Below are 7,660 nucleotides of genomic sequence, written 5' to 3' on the forward strand. Positions count from 1 at the left end.
GTAATGACTATAGAAAAATAATTGATATTCTTGAGTCGTGGTACTGGAGAAGAGTATTGACTATACCATGGACTGCTAAGAGAGCAAATAGGTCTGTCCTAGAGAAGGTGAAATCAAGCTGTTACTGACAGGCAACAATTTTTAAGCTTATTCTCACATATTTTGTGGATATTGTCAGGAGAGACAAGTCCTTGGAAAAGGAGATACTGCTTGAGGGGATGGAGCAACAGCACAAGAGAAAAAAAATCCTGGATGAGACAGATTGACTCACTAATTGGTGTAATATCAGAGACAATGAAATCGACTCAACGTAGAGAAAGGTTCAAAGCTGTTGTACATAAGGTCACTATAAGTCATAGGTGACTCAATGACACATAACAACACCAATACCTAAAGATTGTGAACATTTTTTCATGTGTTTGTAGATCCTATGAAGTTCTTCTTTGATGAAATGTCTACTCATATTTTGTGCTCATTTTGTTATTGAGTTGTTTATTTTTTTCTTGTTGATATGTTGGGGAACTCTATACATTTTTTTCTAGTCCCTTATCAGATATGTCATTGTCAAATATTTTTTCCAATTTGTGGGTTTTCTATTTACTCTATTGAAGAAAATTTTTTGATGTGTTTAAGGGTTTTGTCTTTAGAAGGTTCCATTCATCTCTTTTGCCTTCTTTCAATTGTAGTTTTTTTTGTTATGCTTCAAAGTCCATTCATACTATACATAAAGCCTTCTAGAGCTGTTCCTAGTTTTTCTCTGATGTACTTGATTTTTAACTAGGTCTCTGATGTACCTTGAGTTGTTTTTAGTATATGATGTGAGGTGTCCATCTTTTTTCAGTTTTCTGCAGATAGTTTTCTAGTTTTGCAAGAGTCATTTTTAACAAAGATTATAATGTACTCACTTAATTGATTTCATCTCCCTGTCAAATGTCCTTTGAGGATACATACTGGAAGAGGGATGGACAATCTCCTCTCAAGTGATTTACTACCTCTGAGAACCCACTGGAGGTGAACCACAACCCCCAACACCACCAACAATGATATCTACCAGCATGGTATATTCTTTCTTTTCTACAGGTCTCTTTTGTTTATTTTAGCATTGTTTTGTAATTATTGTTATGCTTATTCAAAAGCATTTTCTCTTGTTAACTACTGTAACTAGTATTGTTTTACTTAGTCAATTTCCTCTGTTCTCTTTACTACAATTGAAGTCTTTCTGATATATTTTACTTTACAATTTATTTTATCAGAGATTGATATTGCCACTTCTGCTCTTTTTTTATTTCCACTTGCTTGGTATCTTTTTATGCACCTTGTGATTTTAGGTCTGCTTTTATTTTTGTTTCTCAGATTAGTCTCTTTTAGATAGAATATTGATTAATTTAGTTGGTTTGCTTTTTTGTGGGTTTTTTTTCTTTATCAACTCTGTTACAATTTTTCTCTTTACTGGTGAATTTTGCCATTATTTATCATTAAATTTTTGAACTCTTCTTCATTATCAGGAAGCAAAATTGTGTCAGCTATGCTTCACATGATACCAAGGAGTCTTCCACAAATCCTGATTCTATGCTGTTCATATAATCCAGTTTCTCAGGTTATTTACTCATTATAAACATTGAGTATGTATAGTGAAAGAACACAGCCCTGATGTATGTCGCTGTTGTTGTTACATGCTGTTGAGTCGACTATCACTCACAGTAACCTAATGCACAATAGCTGTATCTTCAGCCAATCTTACTGTCTCTGACACACCTATCCCCATTACCCCCGTTACTGTTTTAATCCAAAACATCCTTTCTTGTACTGTTCATCCTTCCAAGTATGATATCCTTCTCCAAGGATTGGTCTCTCCTGGCAACATGCCCAAAGTATGTAAGATGTAGCTTTAAAATCCAAGCATCAACTTAGTTTCACCCTAAGACAAATCTGCTAGTTCACTATTTTAAACCACAGTGTCCATTTGTTCTGTTTAAATCACTACTGCTAGATCTAAATGCAGATTCCACATGATCACAATAAAATTTTTTGGTATTCCCAGTTTTTACACCGCTGCTCATATTTTATAACGTTTTATATCATTGAAGCCATTTTATAGTATAAAAAACATAAATTAAGCACCATTTTATAGTATTTACCTTCAGTTACTATCTGTATTCTTCTAGTATTCATAGATCTTTCACATTGGGACTCTTGCAAAGGGCTCTAGTGTGTCAAGAGGTGTGAGGATAACACAGGATAGGACAGTGTTCAGATCTTTTGCACATTGGGTCACTATGGGTTGTACTCAACTCAACAGCACCTAACAACAACAACAACAAAAACTTTCAGTCACTGAAAAGTTTCAGCCAGTCCCGTATAAAGAAGAGCCAATGGTAATGAAGGAAGAAGGTGAAACGCCACTAAAAGCACTGACTGAAAAGAAGGCCCTGGGAATCTAGATAATGCCAATCGATACGTTTCAACTAAGAGATGCAGGGCTGGATGCACTCACCTGACTATGCCAGAAAATGCAAGGGCATTTGCCTGGCTGACTGACTGGAAACAAAATTCTATTTATTCCCATTCCTATGAAAAGTGATCTGACAGAATGTGGAAACTATTGAAAAAAAATCAATATCACATGCAAGTGAAACACTGCTGAAGATCATTCCAAAATGCCTACAACAGTACTGTCAGAAGTTCAAGCAGGATTTAGAAGAGGCAACAGCTCCATAGATATTATTGTCCATGTCAGTTAGAGTCTAGTTGAAGTTTAAGAATACCAGAACAATGTCTATGCTTTATTGACTATGTAAAACCATTTGACAGTGTAGACTATTACAAGTAATAGCAAATTTGAGAAGACTAGGAATTACAGAACATTTAAAGGTTCATGTGAAACATATGCCTAGATCAAGAGACTGTTGTGAGAATAGAGCAAGAGAATACTACATGGTTTAAAAGAAAAAAAAATCCAAAAGAAGTGTGTCATAGTTATGTCCTTTCTCAATAGTGAATTACGCTATATATTTAGTAAAATATTTGGGAATCTAGACTCTGAAGACGAATGTGAAATCAAGAATGGAGGAAGACTCTTTAAGACTCTGCATTATGCAGATGACACAAACTTGCTTTCTGAAAGTGAGGAGGACTTGAAGCACTTGTTCCAGAAGATCAAAGAATAGAGTCTTTAAAATGGATTACATCTCAATGTCAAGAAAACAAAAATTGTTACCAATAGACAAAATCAAGATAAACAGAGAAAAGATTGATCTGGCAACCCTTGGTACTAATAGTTGGGAAATCAGGAGACATAATGCACTGGAAAAGTCTTAAGTCAGGGTTCTTTCCAAATTATTGAGGAGCAATGATTTACGTTTGAATTCTAAGGTGCATCTGATTAAGGCTATGATCTTTCTGATCACTTGCTATGCATCTGAGAGCAGGGCAATGAGTAAGAATGATAGAATAAAAATTGATGTCTTTGAGTTACACCATTGGAGAAGAGCACTGAACGTCTTACTGAAATTCCAGAAGAATTATGTCTTAGAGAAACTGCAGTTAGAGTGTTTCTTGAAGTCCAAGATGATAAAGTTTCATCTAACATACTTCAGAAATGTTGCTAGGACTGACTGTCTCTTCCTTTGGAAAGGTACATCATTCTTGGAAAGGTGGAGGGTCAATGAAAGAAAAGAAGACCCTCAACCAGATGAACTGACCCAGTGTCTATTGAAATGGACTCTAGTGTATCCTGATGTGTGAGGATGGCTCAGGGTCAGACAGGATTAAAATCTAATGTTCATAGAATCCTATGAGTCATACTCATTCCTATGTCACCTAACAGTAACCATCAATCAAGACTCATCTGTCACAAGCAATGATATCCTTATGTAATGTTTTCTAGTTAGATTTAATTTCTTTCAGTTTCTGGTGATGTAGTGTTCCAGCCATTCTGCTATTGTATTCAGCAAGATTTTACTTGTGTGTGATAGTAATAATCTCTCTCTGCTCTCATATTTACTAACTCATAAATGGCCTTCCACTGGGTTTCTAAAACTGTTAATAGCATTTGTGAAGAGTCCTCATATTTTTTTCCCTGAGAGATTTGACCTGCTAGAGCTATGGTCTTTGGATTAACACCAGAACTCCCAATGGACCACATTATCATACCTCCTGGAATATTAATTATATTTGTCTGTATTTTTTTCAGATTCTTTTCAGTCATCTTTATTTGAAATGGATATAAATATTGACCTGTTCCACATTTGTTCCACATTTGTTCCAATATTGTTCAATATATGAATTCATTTCACGTTTGTTCCAATACTGATGCAAATATTTGATTGTCAAAGTCTCCTAAAATTTCTTGACATAGGTAAGTGTCCTCCAAAATTTTGTGGCATAGATGAGTGAGTACATCCAGTGTTGTTCAACAAAATGTTGTTTTTGTTGTTAGATTTCTTTAAGTAGTCGCTGGTTCACAACAATCAAATGCATGTAACATGGAATTCTGGTTTAATCTTCCATTATCCCTTCAATATCAGCTGTGGTTAAGCCAATCTTTTTATTGTTGTTGTGTGTTATTTAGTAGGAACTGACTGATAGCTGACCCTCCAGCGAATTTTCAGAGGCAATAAATCACATGAAAGAGATTTCCCATCTTCCTTACATGAAGCTGCTGGTGGATTTGAAGTGCATGCCTTTTTAGGATTAAAGAACAGATTTTAATCACTATACCACATAGTTCTAGTAATTTTTTTCTCATTTTTGTTGTTTTATTTATGATTATGGAGACAGGACACATCCTTGATGTACACCCTTACCAATTTTGAACCATGCTGTGTTTACTTGCTCTGTTCTGATGACTGCCTCCTGGCCCAAGTATAGGTTTCGCATTAGCACAATCAAGTGTTCCGGGATTCCCATTCTTTTCAGAGTTAACTACAGTCTGTTGTGGTCCACACAGTCAAACCCCTGTGCATAGTCAATGAAACACAGATAGACATTCCTCTGGGACTCCCTGCTTTCAGCCAAGATCCATCTGATATTAGCTATAATATTCCTAGTAACACGGCCTCTTCTAAACCCAACCTGTACTTATGAAAGTTCTCTGTTGATATGTTGTTCCAGGCATTTCTAGACAATCTTCAGCAGAATATTGTTGTTGTTGTTGTTAGGTGCCATCGAGTTAAGTAAGACTCATAGAAACTCTATGAACAAAAAATCTGAACCTGGTCCTGTTCTTCATCATCCTCACATTTCCTGACACACAAGAGCTCATTGCAGCAGTCATCTTGTCAATCCACCTGGTTGAGGGTCTTCCTCTCCTTTGCTGACCCTCCATCCTTCCCAAGATCATGTCCTTCTCCAAGGAATAGCACCTCCTAGAAATACATCCAAAGTATTCTTTCCTCCAAAAAGCACTCCTGCTGCACCCTCTTCAAAACCTATCTATTAATTTTCTTAACCATCAATACAATGTTCAGTGCTCTTCTCTAACACTGTAGCTCAAAGGCATCATCAATCCTTTTTCAGCCTGGAAACTAAGGTGCACCTGATTCAGGCCATGATCTTTGCAATTATGTACTACACATCAGAAAGCAGGACAATGACTAGGAATGATACATGGGAAATTGATGGCTTTGTGCTGTGGTGCTGGAGAAGAGTATTGAATATACCACAGACTGCTATGAGAACAAACAGGTTTAGCTTGGAAAGGGTGAAACCAGGCTGTTCTTTGGAGGCAAGGATTCTGAAGCTTCTTTTGTCTGACATACTTTGGGCATGTTGCAAGGAGGAAACTGTCCTTGGAAAGGGACATCACACTTGGGAGGGTGGAGGGATGGTCCTGGATGAGATGGACTGACTCAGTAATTAATGGGGTAATACAGGTAGATGTGTCAGAGACACTAAATTTGGCTCAGGATAGATCAGGGGTCAGAGCTGTTGTACATCGGGTTGCTATGAGTCTCAAGCAACTCAATAACAATGACAAGTTTTGATTCTGAAAATTTCCATTGATATGAAAATTTTTATTCTGGCAAAAATTCTGGTAATAATACATGACATTGTGAAAAGTACATCGTTTCTAGAAAATGTATTCTCCTTTATTTCCTTTTCTAAGTGTCAGTTACCTTACTTGCCAAGTAAGCAGGTGGAAAGAAATAAAGTTACAGATTTCATCTCTTGTTTTCTCCTATCTCTGTGTCTCTTCAGTTTTCTTACAAATGTTATAGCAATAACCTGTCATATCTGTCTTTGGAAAAATAATATAAATATATTTACCCCCATTAAACTTTTACATCAGCTCAGAATGGGTAAGGCTGTTATGTTCTTGTTGTTTCTTGTTAGATGTCGTTGTGTCACTTGCGACTCATAGCAACTCTATGTACAACAGACCTAAAACCTGATCTATCCTGTGTCAACCTTATTGTCTCTGACACATCTACCCCATTATCTCAGTTACTGAATTGATCCATCTCTTCCAGATTATTCCTCTATTGTACTGTCCCTCCATTCTCCCAAACATGATGGCCCTCTCTAAGCCTGGTCCCTCCTTGCAACATGACCAAATTATGTCAGATGGAGCTTCAGAATCCTTACATTCAAGGAGCAGCCTGGTTTCACCTTCTCCTGGACAAACCTGTTTGTTCTCCTATCAGTCCATCATATATTCAAACTCTTCTCCAAAACCATAGCTTAAAGACATCAATTCTCTTTCTATCATCCCTACTCATTGTCCAGCTTTCTGATGCATAGCAAGCAACTGCAAAAACTATGGCCTGGATCATGCACAACCTTAATCTCCAGACTGATATAATTGCCTTTCAGTACTCTGGAGAAGTCCCTGATAGCTGACTTTCCCAATGAAATTTGTCTCTTGATTTCTTGGTTCTTGTACCAAGACTGTTGACTGTGGAACCAAGCAAATGAAAACTGCTAATAATCTCAATCTCTTCACCATCCATCCTGATGCTGCCAATTGGTCCAGTGGTGAGAATCTTTGTTTTCTTGATGTTGAGCTTCAATTCATATTGAAGGCTGCAGTTCTTGACCTTCTGAAGCAAGCACTTAGGTCCTCCTCAGTTTCAACAAACAGAATTGTGTCATCTGGGTAATGCAGGTTGTTGATGAGTCTTCATCCAATCCTGATGCCACATTCCTCCTCATACAGCCCAGCATCCAGGATGGTCGGTTCTTCATTTAGACTGAAAAAATATGGAGACAGAATACATCCCTGGCAGACAATCTTACTGATTTTGAACGATGCAGTGTCTCCTTGTTCTGCTCTGATAACTGCCTCCTGTTTCAAGTGTAGATTTTGCATGAGCAAAATCAAATGTTCTAGGATTCCCATTCCTCTCAGAATCAGTCATACTTTGCTGTGATCCACACAGTTAAAGCTCTTGCATAGTCAATAAAACACAGAGTGATATTCCTCTGGTACTCTTTACTTTCAGCCAAGATCCGTCTGATATTATTTATAATATATATCCTTAGTATCACAACGTCTTCTGAAACAAAACTGTACATCTGGCAGTTCTGTGGTGATGCATTGCTTCAGTGTTGTTTTTTTATAATTTTCAGCAAAATCTTGGTTGCATATGATATTAATGATATTGTTCAGTAATGTCCTCACTCTATCAGGTCACCTTTCTTTGGAATGGGAACAAATATC

At 37.0% G+C, this 7,660-nt stretch overlaps 1 pseudogene; it reads right to left on the reverse strand.

Annotated features, from left to right (window-relative positions):
- The window catches only part of LOC102861485, a 49,450-nt pseudogene that overhangs the window by 39,181 nt on the left and 2,609 nt on the right, over nt 1-7,660 (reverse strand).

Source organism: Elephantulus edwardii, unplaced genomic scaffold (genome assembly GCF_000299155.1).
Source record: "Elephantulus edwardii isolate Elephantulus edwardi_28Jun2011 unplaced genomic scaffold, EleEdw1.0 scaffold00107, whole genome shotgun sequence".
NCBI lineage: Eukaryota > Metazoa > Chordata > Mammalia > Macroscelidea > Macroscelididae > Elephantulus > Elephantulus edwardii.